This window comes from Canis lupus, chromosome 4 (assembly GCF_003254725.2).
Source record: "Canis lupus dingo isolate Sandy chromosome 4, ASM325472v2, whole genome shotgun sequence".
NCBI classification, from domain to species: Eukaryota; Metazoa; Chordata; class Mammalia; order Carnivora; family Canidae; genus Canis; species Canis lupus.
The window spans coordinates 65,884,326-65,900,727 of NC_064246.1; the positions used below are offsets into that span (position 1 = coordinate 65,884,326).

The following is a 16,402-nucleotide window of genomic DNA, read 5'->3' on the forward strand; positions in this document are numbered from 1 at the left end:
CTCTTTGAGAAAGAAATTAAGAACTACTGGTTTCAGACCAATATGCAAAGAGACATTTGTAAGCTGGAAATACTTCATTTCTTCAGGACTGGAAGTATTTTAATGCCATTAACTGAGGGGGGCCTGGGTGGCTCCATCAGTTAAGCATCTACCTTGGCTGAGGTCATGATCTCAGGGTGTGGTGTCAAGCACTGCCTTAGGCGCCCTGCTAAGCGGGGAGCCTGCTTCTGCCTCTCTCTCTGCCCCTTTCCCTCTCCCTGCTCATGCTCTCTCTCACATAAATAAACAAAATATTTAAAATAAAATAAAATAAAATAAAGCCATTAACTGAATTAATGCATTCTATATAATAGTCTCTGTTTTCCTTTGTGGAAATCTCCATATTCAAGTTAGGTCACCAGACTTTACAGAGCACTGACTTTGTGATAATGGCTACACATGTAAACAAAGTGGAACACTGTCCCTAAGCTTTCTTAGAACTAGAGTTTTTGTTAGATAGTTTGCACTGTTAGTCTGTGTTAGCCTCAATGTTGCTGGTGGGATTACTAGAGACCTGTATGTTCCTTTGGTTCTGTGTGGAAAACATTGGATCACAGTTATGAATTTACAAAGGCCTTTGAGGTCTCTGAGTGGAAGAGCTAGCAAAGAAGTCTTATAACTCGAGTGCTTCAGGAATGTTTAAATTTTTAGAAATGCAGTAAATAAGACAACTTATATAAAGCTAACATTGAACAAAGAGATTAACTCATATTAGTGTGCTTGCTGGTGAATTCTTTTAAGAAATCCTCCCAATTCCCCAGACCTTTGCCTGAGTTGAAAAGGCTTAGCATAAGCTGGAAATACAAAGGCAGGAAAAGTGCTTTAATAATATTTCTCAATTCAAATTTCCATGAGTCATCGAATAAATAAGCAAATGATCTTGCAGCAATGAAAATGATCTACAACTACACACAATAACATGAGCGGACCTCACAAATATAATAATCAACAAACAAAAAGCCAAAAACAATTTTCATGCTTTATAACTCCGTTTCTATAATTTCAAAACTAAGCAAAACTAACCCCTGGTGATAGAAGTCAGGATAGTAATAGCTGCATTTTGTATGGGGGGCAGTGACCGAGGGGGAAGTGAAAGGGAGTTCTAGGTTATTGAAAATAGTCTCTTTATCTAGGCAATTTGTACAGTAGTATATGCACTGTGTATATGCTTCACTTATGACAAAGGCCCATTACATGTGGATTACCCTTTAAAAATTTTACTTTAAAAAAATAAAAAGTATTCTATTGAAGTTTCCAGATATAGGCACTATATAGTTAATTGGGCCTTTTTGTGTTTTTATATTAATAAAATAATTTGTGTGTAACATGTTTATAAGAAGTATATGTTCTCTGTAAAGGGTACTGTAAAAGAGAGACCAATAGAGACCACAATTATAAAAACAAAAATATCAAGCACACTGGATCCTTCTCTTACTTGAAAATTACTCCTTTGTTACTGAATTTTATCCAGAATTTTGCGTTTCAAATAGATTTTGCAACTCCTGGAATGGCTCAACAAATCACACTAAAAAAGATGAGAACTTAAAGTCTGGACCAGAACCTAAGCAAATGATTTCACACCTCTAAATTTTAGTTAGTTTATTTGTAAAATGACAATTTACCTGATGTGATTGCCACAAATATCAAATCAGATAATATATATATAAAGTAATTAAGCCAGTACCTGGCACATTCTAGGAACTTCAGAGAGATGGCTATACTGAGCAACGTTGCTAATAGATTTTAATCAAAAGATTTAAAAGCTCCTAATCTTCCTCAATTCTTCATAAAAAGTGCCTATATCTACCTCATTTTGTTCCCAGTGTAAATCACATTTTAATTAGGTTTTACCTCCAAATCATATTCAATACCATAAAAAATGGACTGCTCCTGCCAATCCAGGAAACCCCAAGGAAGTTTACCTCCTTTCTTTCTAGTGTCTTCCTGGGTCATACACTAGTGATGTCACACCGGAGAAAACAGCTCGTGCTCTTCCCAATCATCTAAGTAACTGGGCTCAACTCTATGGTGTGTTTTCCAGTAGGCATGATCACCCAGGTGATTAAATTATTATCTCAATCACCCAGTCTCTCTCTTTCCCTCCCCCTTGATGCCTCCATCCTGGCTCATGAGTTGTTTCTATTTTGTTACATTGCTTTTCTTTTACCACACTGGTCCCTGAGGCTTTTCAGGTCAACTGGAGCAAATTGGTAAATGTTTAACAACTAGCTCTCCAGAGGAGAAGATACCCTGATTTGTAACATTTACTTATTTTTGCATGTAAATACTTTCACTGTAATCTTATTTGAAGCTACCTGCATGAGATCACTGCACACAGAGTTGGGAAGAGATCCACACAATAGCTCTGGAAAACCAGTATTAGCCAGCTCTAGCATACTATGTTAACTCAAATCTGGGCTGAAATATTGAATGAAAAAATTCACTTTGCTCTTCCTTTCCCTCATCCCTTCCTGCCTTTCCCCTTTGTTAATTCTCTTATCCTCTTACTCTTTCTTTCTTTTCTTTCTCCTTCGGTGGCTGGATCTTCACCTCCTTTGGAAGTCATCTTGAACTTGCTCAAGCTATGAAAATGCCCTTCCTCATTGCACCCTATGGGGACTGCATACGTCCACAACGTGGCAAAGTATCTCTGTTCCTTAACACTCAGGTCTACCATTGCAGGTCAGATCATTGAGAATACTATGGGTAATTTTCTTATAATAGATTGGTCAATTCACCAACAATTTTAAACTTTTGGTATGGAACTTGTCCTCATTAGAGACTAATGAAATAAATAGAAGCATATAACCTTCAGAAAAAAAAGGTTACATTCTGACAACATATGGTTGGCAAAACTGCCCAGTACACTGTTTCCACAGAGACAAATGCAAGGCTTTTGTTAGGAAAACTCTAGAGGACAAAGTATTTGTTTTGCTTTGTTTTTTGCTTCTCTTTCTCTCTCTCTTGCTTACTCTTTTTACTAGAACAGTGGGCATTGTCAGAAAAATCTCAAATATTTTCCTAGTGTAAAAAACATTTATTCTATTGTTTGATATCTGAAGAGTTATTTTTAAAGTGAGACAAATTCCCTTTGTGAATTATATATCAAAAAGTTAAAATCTAAATGAAATTTCTTTGCAGTACTAACTGAATGAAGGATTTATTTTAACTACGATGGTGAAGACAAATCTGTCTTTGCTTGTCTTCATTTTCTCAAATCTTCGTAAGTATTTGTCTGTAGTCCTTAGATCTGTTGCCAACATAACAAATTAGTCAGGACATTTCTATTTTTAAAATTAGGTCCCACACCAGCCTACATTCACCAGAATTGGTCCTACCTATTTGACATCATTCTCTATAGAAAGAAAACAGCTTTTCTGAGTGGTGCTCCAAGCACACCAGTTTGCCTGTCAGTGTGGTATACATCATACGCCAATTGAAAGGTTTTCAAATTTTAAAAATTTCCTGCTTAGACATAAAATGAACTAAAAGAATGGAGACTAGTCATCTTATATTTATTACCATTGCTCAGGGGGAAAAATCCTGCTATAATAAATCAATGTTAGGCTCCCAAGGGCAATGATTATACCCTAATTATCTATCTGTCTAGTTACTCCTAGGGAGGACCCCAATCAATGTGTAAGGAAGTTGGGTAAAAATTGCAATATTTAATATGTGTAAGGATGTAGACTTTATATATACCAAGTCATTTTCCACTAAAAGCAATTACCTAGGGTCAGTATTGGTAGCTTTGCCTTTTTGCATATTTGCTTGTTGAGAGACTTCATCAATGGATATGAAAGATGCTGAAGTATTTCTTTTTATCTAGGATTCTCTAGTTATAATGAACTAATGGCTATTAATTAAACAAATCCAGGACTAGGGTGGAGCAAGAAAGATACCTAGGGTGTAGAAGTCAAAGAAGCATGTACTTTCAGTTCAGGATCCTGATCGTGGCTCTGTAATTAAGTCACATTAACAGAAAAACTCAAATGATATTGGCTATTACCTCCAACACTTGTCAGTGCAGGCCATCACCACATGTCAAATGTCCCTCAATTACACTGCTGTGACTCCCAGAAGATGCATTACAAGTGGTCAAGAATAAACCTACTGCTGCAGGACTCTCAAAATTTCACTGTGCTTTGTTGTAATGTGGGGAAGAAGTTTTGATTGATAGTGTTTTCAGCACTGCTGCTTGTGTTCAAGTTTCACTGAAGTTTAATGAAACCACTCTTACAGTCATCATTCACAGCTCCCTGATATCTTCTGGATTTGGACATGAATTCAGTGCAGCCACTTGGGATGGGAAACAAATATCAGGGACAGATCTTTTGCTCACTAGAATGCTCCACCTTCTGCTACTCCAGAAATGGATTTCATAGTCATTTCTACTCCTGTCTATCATTCGCAATAAGTGCTTTCTCTTTTATCCATACACTCATCCATCCTGCCATTAACCTATTGATTCAACAAATATCTATGGAGAAAATTCTATGAGCCAGGCACAATGCAATTGGGGGTCTCAGTGTTGGACAAGGATTTTACAGCCTTCTTGGGATGCTGTTAGACTTCTACATCCTGTCCCAGTAACCATCCAGACATGTTTGAATCTTTACACTGAATTTGGGATCTCAATTCAGTTTTACAAAAGTTAAATAAAATGGCTATGTAAAAAAAAATCCATTTTTTTATTTCAAAAATCTCCTATCAGCTCAAAATTGGGAGATAGTATATTTACTTAAAGGAAAAGTTTTCCTCAATCTAAGGAAAAAAATATTTAGCAAACAGTGTATTTAGTTGATTAATTCTGCTTTAGATAAAAAGATCATGCCACAGTTTGTTTTTTCTTGGACTACATTTGAACAAATGCCTTGAGACAGACAAAAGGAAGCAACTAAACTCTAAGCAATGGAAGAAAAAGGAAAAGAATTTATATTTGGGAGATCCTGAGGAGAAGGGAAACAATTGGATTACACTGACTCTTAGAAACAAACAAAAGCATCAAATGCAAGTTATTGAAACTTAAGCAGGAAGTGAAATGGCTATTGTTTGTTCTCTGGTATACTGTGTGCTTATTAAATATTATTATATTTGAAATGAAATATAGTGCAAGCCTTAATTTTCACTCCTATTCACATGGTCCTAAGTACCACCTACCTGGTACCATTTGCAGGGAATTTGGCAAACTCATAGAGTAAAAAGTAACTTCCCCAAACCAGCCACTTCTTTTACAACCTGTAGAATTTTTCTTCTTTATTGAAATGGTAAAGTTTATATGATCTGAAATCTCAATTTGAAAAACTCTAATTTTGACCTTATTCTTGAAAAAAAAAGTATCCCCCTTCTAGTCAAGGCTATGCACCCCTTCCCAAAATACCGTAATCTCTCCCAGCCTTTCTCTGAGATTTGTTCTGTTAATTGTCCTTTATGTTTTTATCTTCAGTCTTTATTAGTTCTTTCATACATGCTGATATGAATCCCTCAGGCCACTAACCCAAGAGTTAAATATAAAATATTTACTAATTCTTAATTTTCATTTCAAGTGCACGTTCTGTGTACAAAAAAAAAATGAATTTACTTAATTATGAGGGGGTTGTCTGGTCACTGGCTGATGGCTTTTGCCTACTTGATCAGAACTAAAATGTACAGTTCTTTCTGGTCCTAAACTGTAGTTTCTTCCAAAGTTATTTCACACAACTGTCCCATGTGGTAGCCTCTTTTCATAACTTTTAGGCCCCTTCAGTATCCAACAGCAGCTCTCTCTCTTTTTTCACTTGGCCTTCTGGGTAGGCATGGGGAAATTATTCAATTCCTCCATGGAACTTTGAAGGCACAGGAATTCCAGTAGAGCTGCCCAAGTCATCTTGGTCTTTGATATGCCAAACAACCATCCATCTTCTAACCTCTGATTCTCACAGACCTAGGGGACCCTCAGGGTTGCAGATAGGAAACAGGGCACGAGTTCCATCAGGTCCAGGGCCACGAAATTATCAGAAGAGTTCTATTGTCCACAAACCCCCTATCTGTCAAGCAGCCTACCCAGGGAAGCCAACCGCTCCTCAGACACTCATCTCTTTCACTCTTCTCTTCTCTGACTTGGATCACTTCCTGTGAGAAGAAAAAGAAATGACATTTTCATATCTGAAATTTGCATTTTGAGGCTTTTGAATTTAAAAGTTGAGTATGCTAGATATCTGCTGTCTGGTTCCTATTTCATTAGGGGAATGATTCTCTAAGGGCAAAAAGTCTGAATGAGGTCTATTAGATAATAAAAGAATTATGGCTAAAGATTATCAGTAAATACTTGAAATATTTCAATCTTGATACACAATTTCTATGTCCTTTCCCTCTCTGAAATTTATTATTTATTTATTTATTTATTTATTTATTTATTTAGAGCAAATGTGCTAGCAAGTATGCCTATGTGTAAGCTGGGGGAAGGGCAGAGGAAGAAGGATAGAAAATCTTAAGCAGTCTTCATGCCTAGTGCAGAGCCCAGGGCCCAAGGTGGGACCCAATCCCAAGACTCTGAGATCATGACCTGAGCTGAAATCAAGAGGCTTAACCAACTGAGCCACCCAGGTGCCCCTCTGAAATTTATTTTATTAATATTTCTCCACGACTACTTCAATGTTTTTTTTACAACTTCTCTTCCCTTTATTAGCTGTAAATTTATTATTCTTCATTGCTAAACCTCTCAAGTTGTGATGATTAAATAAGAGAAAGACCAAATGAGAGGATTTGTTTCAGCTGCTAATAACAGAAAACCCCATGTAACAATAGCTTAAATACAGTATTGTATTCCTTTCTCATGTAATAGAATTGAGTTGTAGGCTGTGTAGGGCAAGAATGGTGGCTCCATGTTTATCAGTCTTCTTTTAGCGTCTTCAGTGCCAAGGTCATCTCAAGCTCAAAGATTCAAAGAATCTTGACTCCAAAGCCAACTGGCCACAGGAAAGAGGAAGGGGAAAGGAGGATGACACCAGCTTTCACTACAGCTTATCTAAAGAAACTCCATCATCTTGTCACACAAAACTACCAGCCACAATCTTTTGGTCTCAAGTTCCACAGATCAGAAACCTATCCAAGATGCCTCATTACTTTTGAGGAAGAGGGTCAGTTATCCACACACCCCCCCCCCTTGGGTGGGAGATGTGACTACACCAAAGAATTTTCCAAACTAGTTCTCATCAAATCCTGCTCAATCTCCAGCAAACTTACCATTTTAGATCCTTGTGTATGACTCATCCAGTAGGTTCACAGACATGTTCTTTGAAATTTCAGCTTGTTAATCTGACTCATAGCACATGGTATCTTGGAGTTCAGTCAAAGCTTCCAACTTAACATCCTGTTATACTAGTATAAAAGGAAAGCCTGAATTTTTTTGTAGCCAGCCATCTTAATAAATTTTCCTTTTAGTTCAAATAGATTTTTAGTTCTGTTTCTTAGGTATTCAATATCACCTGAAAGCAAAACTTTACTTTATTTCTTCCACATAGTATTTTGTTTCATTACCATGTCAAATTATCACAGTGCCCATTAAAATTCTTGCCATGATCTTCATTTTAAAATGTGGAGGTTTTTAACATTTTACCATATATGTTTACTTTTGTTTTTTTTAAATATATTATTTATCTATTCACAAGACACACAGAGAGAGAAACAGAGACATAGGCAGAGGGAGAAGCAGGCTCCCTGCAGAGACCCTGGGATCATGGCCTGAGCAAAAGGCAGACACGCAACCACTGAGCCACCCAGGTATCCCTACCATTCATTTCTGAAAAGTTCTCTTAAGGGTGTTTAAGACCTTTACAGGCACTAATCATGTTCTATCTCCTTTTTTTCCCCATGAAATAAATTACCTTTCCTAATGTTGAGCTATCTTTATATAACTGGAATGTGGAAATTTCCCTTCCCTCCTACAACCACTTGCCCCCTTGCTTGAAAGTATTAACACTATTCACCCCCTCTTGCAACATACCTCATACTGCTCCTTACAAAGATCCCCAAAATTCTCCTCATTTTCAAATTCCTTTCTTAGTTCTCTTTCTCTTTCACCCTATAGGCATTTTGCTTGTCGGTTCGGTTGGTTGATTGGTTGGTTTGTTCAATTTATATGTCTGCATCACTGGGTAGATCCAGCTCTTTGAAACAAAAACTGATACATTTTTGCTATCCTCAGAAATTCTCCAGTGGGTTACAGAAGCTCAGGTGATGGAAGCAGAAGCATTAGCCAGGCAGCCCAGCTTTGAGAAGGCGTTGGGCCCTCAGGGTGCCACCGCCACAATGCCCTAGAGGAAGTTTAGCTCTATCCAGGAGGTGGCAAAGGAGGAGCCCAAGAGGAAATATGCAAGGTTGTGGGCCAAACCTGTTCTTGTGAAACTGGAAATGAAGCCAGAAAAGGCAACAGGACAGGATAAATCTTTAGACAAAAAAGTGCAAACATACAGCAGAGGGGAACAAAGAGAAGACAGGCTGATGTCGCTAACCACAAAACGAAGCAACACTTACTGCAGAAATGGAGAAACTAAAAATGAGGTGAGTCCAGCTTCTGATGCAGCAGGAGAGAAAGTAGTTGTCCCCCTTCTTGTACAATCCCAAGGAATATTTTTATCAACTATTGTGTATATGCAAGTTTTTTAGTAGCTCTAGAAACATTTTTAAGAAGGAGGGAATCCTACCTCAACCCATTTTTATAAGTGTAAATGCTTTTGGTTCTTAAGAGGCGACATCTTTTGCAGGTTGTGGGTTTTCTGGTACAACTAGAAAAGAGCTGGATACTGAATATGGGAGGCTTTGATTGCCTTGGGTGTCAGCTTGACATTCCACAGATGGGGTAGTTTTTCTATCCTATAATATTAGGCATACTAAAATGGCAGTTTGAACTCAATTGTGCATTTAATAGGTCTCATACATTTTAAATTGCTTCTATTTCTGTGTTGTTTTTGGTAAATTGTTTCCTAAAGAAACACACTCCTTGATTTTGGTTCTCCCTGTCGAAATATTGTGCACTCTGTAACCTCTTGGTTGTGGTATTCCAGTTTTCCAAAAACTTTGTTAATGTGCTGTGCAAAATTGAAAATTTGAGTATGTAATGTGTATGATATTAAATTGAGAATTAATGGGGCTTAACAATGTAACAGTGTATCAACCTCTGGATATACTGGTATTTGATAGACTGTTAAGGAAAACTTGCATCCACATTTTAAGCTGGAAGGTCACTGGCATAACTTTTAGAAAATAGTCACAACTACATGATTTTTTAAAGATTTTCTGTACATATATTAAGAATTGTATACAAATTGAAATGTCCGTATTGATCCTCAGAACAACCAATAAAAACTCAATTATGAAAGAAAAGAAAGAAATTATCATAATGCCTGGAATGTAATTGATGTTCAACAAATACCACAATGACTTCTGAACTTGGTGATGTTAAACAAACAATGGAAAATACAGGTCAATATCCATGATGAACATAGATGCAAAAATTCCCAACAAATTATCAGCAAACTCAATTCAACTACATATTAAAAGGATCATCTACAATGATCAAATGGGGCTTATCCCTGAGATACAAGGGTGGTTCAACATTTACAAGTCAGCAAGCATACAATACACCACATTCACATAATAAAGGATAAAAATCATATGATCATCTCCTTAAACGGGAAAGGCATTTTATAAAATTCAGTATCCTTTCATAATAAAAGCTCTCAACAAATTAAGTATAGAAGGAATGTAACTCAACATAATAAGGGCTGTGTATGACAAGCCCACAGTTAATACTATACTCAGTGGTGAAAAACTACAACCTTTTCCTTTAAGATAAGGAACAATACAAGGATACCCACTCTTCAAGAATCAACATAATATTTGAAGCCCTAACCAGAGTAATTAGGCAAAAAAAAAAAAAAAAAAAAAAAAAGAAATAAATAAAAGTTATCCACATTGGAAGCAAAGAAGCAGAATTAATTCTATGTATATCTGATACATAGATCTATTCCTTGCTTTTTTAGTAAGTATTTATATAGAATTATTTTTACTATGTCTTAGTTTCCAAACTTTCTTTTGTAAGGCATTATCATTTGCCAATAACACACAACTATTTATTTTTAAATCAAATCTGATAGTCTTGGTCTTCTAATAAGATAATTAACTTATTTATTCTGATTACTAATATATTTGTATTTATTCCTACATTTTATTCTAAGGTTTTTAGTTTACTATCCTTTTCTTAGCGTCTTATTTAGCTGGGTCTCCTACTATATACAAAATTGATGTTTGCATTATAGATCTTCATTTTGTTATTGTCATCATTTATTATACACCAAAATCAGATAGATTGTTTCGCTAAGCAAACCATGAGGATGAGTTAATTATACAGTGAAAACAATACTGGCATTCTGAATTCACGAATATGCTAATTTGTTTAGTTCAATTTATGTAAAGAATTTACTATAATCACATCTGGTAAACTTTGATGTTTAAGAAACAATTCTAAACATTTTTATTCAAATAATTGCTCAGCACCATGAGTACATCTGTCAATTACTTGTTAATTGACTGTAATAGGACTACGTAACTATGCCATCTGTCACTAACACTCATTCCAAATACCAGTTGATCCCGTGGTGTTAAATGAAAGTTGACCTGTTCATTGAACAAGTAAATTTTATGTGTTTGATTATGAATAATGCCACTTTGCCCCTTTTGTATGCCCACCACACATCTGGATTTATTTTTGCCATGGCAGTAATTATGTCAATAAACATCAAAATGTATATCATTCAACTACTATAGCCCTCTTCAATCTAAACATATCTTTAAAATAGATCAATTAGGTTTTAGCGCTATCATTTTTTTTACTATATCAATGCAATTCTTTATTATTTATAAATTTTAAAACCAGATTGATAGAAATATTTTTAAAAGCTAATATATGGTACCAACATCATTAATAATCTATTAGGAATAAAATAAAAATATGAAAAATCTTCAATGCCGTTTTGATAAAAGTTCTGAAAACAAAACAACTTAGTATTCATTTAAAGGATGAAATAAACAAAGGAAATGTTCAAAGCTTCCCATGTGGAGATGTTTTTAGTCTTTGTCTAACTCATGGGATTCTATACAAATTATTCTCATTAAAGCTAATGATAATCTTGATTGTAACTTCCCTAGGGTCTCAGTGGGAAATTAAAGGGGGGCATTTCTAGAGTTATCTAAAGATAAAGATAACATCCAAATTATTCTATAGCATGGTTATCCACTATTTACAAGCTATAGTTTACTTGAATGGTTTTAATGCTCCTGTATGTATAACACACAAGTAAATCATCATTCACAACTGGCATTACAAATGTCTTATCAAAAGTTAGGCATCTCATTATAGTGGATACTGTGCTGCGCTGCTCTGAAATCCTCCTCAGGACTTAAACACTCATTTCTTCCATTTCTGGAAATGTTGGTGGTCAACAGCTCTTGGATTATCTCTCTCCAGTAATTAGCCTCAGCCAAAGATGGCCCATGGTCAACCCCCTCCCCAAGGGTGGCCTGCATTCAAAGACTGGTAGTTACAGGAGATGAAATCCTGGCTTTTAGCCTCAAAACATAAAAACTCTGAAGGACCATTTCCAGATGGAGGGCTTTCTCTAGGATTGTCTGAAGCCACAGTTGCAACTGCTTCATATCTCACCTTGTTAATCTGCTCAATATTGCTCCAATAACATTTCCTAGTTATTCCTAAGAGTAATCCCCAATAAGCATCCAGCATGTAAATCTCAGAATCTCAGGGTCTGTCCACTGGAGAACCTGTTCTATGACACTTTATTTCCTTGATTTCCATGATGTTTCAGTAAAAGCAATGTAACATCTCATGTTTTATATGAAAAAAAAAAAAAGCTTCACAGTCAATAGAAGGAGCTAGAAAGAAAGAACTGAAAGACCTGTGTACAATAACCTGGTAAGCTGGGGACATTTTGAAACACATTTTCCATTATAAGCAGGAATTTGTTTTGGAAGTATTCATGAAACTTGTTTTCTCAAAACAGCAGGTGGAATTTCTACCAAAGAAATGTAGTAATACACCAAATAAACTGGAAATGAAGTTGGTGCATTTTGTAGTAGTGTTTAATTAGCTATATCATTTGCATTTACCCTGAATACAAGTGATAATTTGTCAGAGAAATACTTCATCATTAAAAAAAAAAAGAAAGGAAGGAAGAAATATCACATGTAGTATATTAATCAAAACATTTAGGGTAGGATAACTCTAACTCAGTTATATGAAAATGCACAAATACATAACAATTTGGGCCTTGGTCAGTGAAGTAGGATGAAGATAAAGAGAGTGAAATCAAATCTAAATCTACTCCATAACAATTTGATCTCCACCAAGGCTGTTGAAATGGTAGATTACTTTGCTGATATGACAGAGAAAAATAGCAGATCTATTAGAAATTCCATTTAAAGACCCCTAGATTCTGGGTCACTTCAACACCTCTCTCCTGCACAATTTGGGAATCTCTAAGGAAGTAGCTAATTTATACCAGCTAAGCATGGTTTCAGTCACAAATTATACAACTATAATTTCTTATATAAATAAGGTTGATCAAGCCCAGTATAAACATAGTTCCAGGTGTTTCAGATTTTAGTTATTGGGAAAACAAAAGCTCCCCATTAATGAATTGGAAACTGACAAATCAGCATTACATGTGTTCAAAATTTGTTTACTCAGATCACACACACACACACACACACACATCATTGCATTTTTGCTTTTCCAACAAGTAGAGAATAAACTCGCTAGCCAGTATCTGTGATGAGTCACCAACAGCTGTATATTATATAACTCTACCTGTGAACCAGAAGACACCAGTTCTAGGAATCCAGTGTCTTATTTACCATGCCTAAGGTTTGGGGGTATATTGATGAACACATTTATGTTGATGAACAAATATTACCTACTGAATTAATATTCTGCAGCTGAAGTTTGTCTTTTTCATCTTTAACAGTAGTGAAGACAAAAACACAGCTTTATAGAAAGCATTTGCCTACGAATTCATTTTATAAAGATAAGCAGTTATATTTTTGTAATAGATATATTCTATCTAGGTGTGTAGTACTATATTAAACCTTGGGTCTACCAAAATTGAAATGATACAAAGGCCTATAACTTATACTTGTCATTGACTTAATTTCTTATGTCAAGTTAGAAGGAGCAATCAGAGGCTTATTCTAGCGTCAACAGACAGCTAAATAAATGTTGCTAGCTACAATGGTAATCAGGCAAGAAATTATGATAGAGATTTATAGGTCCCCAATTACTAAAAAAGAACACAAAACCCAGACCACTGAAAATAAAGCATTAGATTCAAACTTGGTGACCAGATAACTAGTAAGGAGAGCAAATCTTGTGATAACAATCAGATCATATGATCTCATTTATAGCCCTAATTTTTAGACTTTATTTTTTTGGGTGGGGCATTGTCTTTGAATGATCATGATTTGCAAAGAAGTCATTCAAGAGGAATGTGTTTGCATCCCCCACTGTGTGTCAAGCATCACGCTGTTATGTGGAACACTAGGGTGATTAGGACAGAATCTTGCGTTCAAGGAGCTTCCAGTCTAAAGGAAGAAAGATAAGAAATAATGGCAATAATATAAGGGATACCTGGGTGACTCAGTGGTTGAGCATCTGCCTTTTGGCTCAGATTATGACCACAGGATCCTGGGATCAAGTCCTGTGTCAGGCTCTCTGCAGGGAACCTGCTTCTCCCTCTGCCTATGTTGCTGCCTCTCTGTGTCTCTCATGAATAAATAAATAAAACCATAAATAAATAAATAAATAAATAAATAAATAAATAAATAAATAAATAAAGTACTAACATAGGTAGTGATTTCTATAAGAGCACAGAAAGTAGGGGATTAGTTCTGCCAAGGTCAAGGGAATGCATGGATGTGGTTAAGACCTTTGAAAGGGAGAATAAACAGAAAATTTCAAGACAAGATATGGAAGGGAATTCCAGAAAAAGAAGCATGAGGGGCTAAATCACAGAGGCCTGAAGTATACACCGAGTTGTAGAATGAACCACAGAACAGTGACAGGAAAGGAGGCTAGAAAAGCCTGTATTAAAGTATAGTAATATCTACTCTCATACATCCCATGCTATCTTTTAATTTTTCATGACCTTCATATTAAAAATATCATTTCAAACAATTAATTAGTAATGACAGCTCCAAGTCAACCTGGTCACTAAATCCTCCCCTCCAAGAAATCGTCAATCAGCTTCACAATTGCTTGATCTCTGAATGTCTCATTAAGATCCATTGTACCACAGAATTCCACTGAGTTGAGAATTAGGAGACATGGGTCCCTCCCATAGTCTAGATAAATCATGTCACTTCACTGAATGTCAGTTTTTTACCCATCAGTAAAATGCTGGTTTGAAGTAAAATTTTGCCTGAAGGTCTCTTGCAGCTCCAAGAGGCCGATTACTATTGAACTGAGTTTCAACCCTAAAAGAAAATCCATTAAAGGGATATTGTTTTTCTAAAAATGAAAAAAAGGCAAGGTAAATGAAAATACAACAGGCAAGGACTCAGAGGTCAAATGGAGAACACACTGAACGTGAGTTGGAAATGCCATACATCTTAAAAAGTTACAATTTCTGTTAAATGGCAAATCCTGCTTTTTTCCGAAGGCTACATGTAGAAAGTTCTTTGAAGGTAATTTGAAGTATATTCTTATTCTTACATTTCCTTTTCATAAAAACAAACAAACAAACAACCAAAAAAACAGAGAAAGAGGGATTAAGGGATAAACTCTCTGGGGGATTTTGATAAACAAGAGTGCTAAAAGTTGGTAACAAGTTCTTATGAAAGGCAACATGGGATGAAAAAAATAGATACACTACCATTGTCTCCTGGCTCCATGACTTCTTAGTTGTATGATCTTGGACAAATATTACACCATCTTTCTACACTGCAGTTCTTTGATATGTAACAATGGGATATCAATGCAGAACCCACTCCATTGAGTTGTAAGTGAGGAATACAAGGGACAGTCTGTGTAATCCATTAGCACCTCCGGCAAAGGGGTGGGTACTTGCTAAATACTAATTCATAATGATCCATAATGATGAATAAATTCTAATTCATAATGATTCATATGCTTCATACAATAAAGCATAAAGACTAACATGCTTTCTATCATGCTGTATTAGGCTTCATCTTAAATCAGTAATTACTGTCTTCTTTAGATGAGGCCTAATTTAGGTTCTTCAAAAATAATTTTAAAATTTGAAACTTAAAAACACTGATAAGTTTAGAGATAGGCTAAAAATATTTTCCTATTGCCCTCCCATTTTTTATTCAAAACATTATACAACTTCTAGTATTTATTACTACATTGATTTTAAACTTCTGCTTGTGAGAGATAAATATATATTGATCTGAATACTTCCTCATCTTTTCTAGCTGCAAACAGGATTTCTCTCACAGTTGAGTGTTTCCTTCAAAGGAGAAATATATTCCAACATCGCTCTAAAAAAAAAAAAAAAGTTACATACCAGAGTTTAGGCTAATAAGGCTCTATCACAGTGCCATAAAAATGATAGACAAAGACAGAATTACTCATAGGTTTGATATTGTATAAAACTATCTTTTGTGGAGTATTTAATTCATGAGCAATCAATCATGATTTGGAAGAGATTTCTTTTTCTAGTTCCATAAGTGATAACAATTTAGTCACCTCCTAATTACCACAACTGTCATTATAGAGAAACACGGGTATAATCTTAATCTTAAAAAGGTAACTATCCAAAAATATCATATCTTGTATGACAATGTCTTTTAGAGGCACTTGCGTGGGTCAGTTGATTAAGTGTCTACTTTCAGCTCAGGTCATGATCCTGGAGTCCCAGGAATGAGCCCAACTGGGGGGGGGGGGGCTCCCCACCCAGCAGGGAGTCTGCTTTGCCCTCTGCTCCTCCCCCTGCTCATACTCTCTCTCACTCTTTCTCTCAAGTAAATAAATAAAATCTTTAGAAGGAAAGAAAGGAAGACAAAAGAAAGAAAATGTCTTTTCAGTCATTTTTGAGTAAGCAGGATATGCAAGAGACCATGTAAGGAACACTAAAGTTTAAGAGTCAATCACTTTGCCTGACAGCTTATCATGCAATAGGATATATAAGACCTTTACTAAAGGGAAGGGCAATACAAGACAGTAGGATAGAAAGCCTCTGAGTGGAATTGGTAATAAATGTTATGAGAGAGCAGAGATAGAAGATACCTGTCAGGCTGTATGATCAATACAGTCTTCATCAATGTGATGGGGCTTGAACTTGATCTGAAATGA

The 16,402-nt window shown here is 35.8% G+C and overlaps 1 long non-coding RNA gene and 1 pseudogene across 2 annotated transcripts in view; one reads left to right on the forward strand and one right to left on the reverse strand.

Moving 5' to 3' along the window:
• Positions 1 to 620: 620 nt before the first annotated feature.
• LOC112651607 (uncharacterized) overlaps positions 621 to 16,402 on the reverse strand; it is a 41,466-nt gene continuing 25,684 nt past the window's right edge. For both annotated transcript variants that reach the window (XR_007410357.1, XR_007410356.1), the window contains exons 4-5: positions 7,264 to 7,505; positions 621 to 6,150 (exon numbers count right to left, since the gene is read on the reverse strand). This is a non-coding gene — a long non-coding RNA (uncharacterized LOC112651607). The remainder of the gene's footprint in view (positions 6,151 to 7,263; positions 7,506 to 16,402) is intronic.
• On the forward strand, positions 8,329 to 9,369 carry LOC112651606 (non-histone chromosomal protein HMG-14-like; annotated as a pseudogene).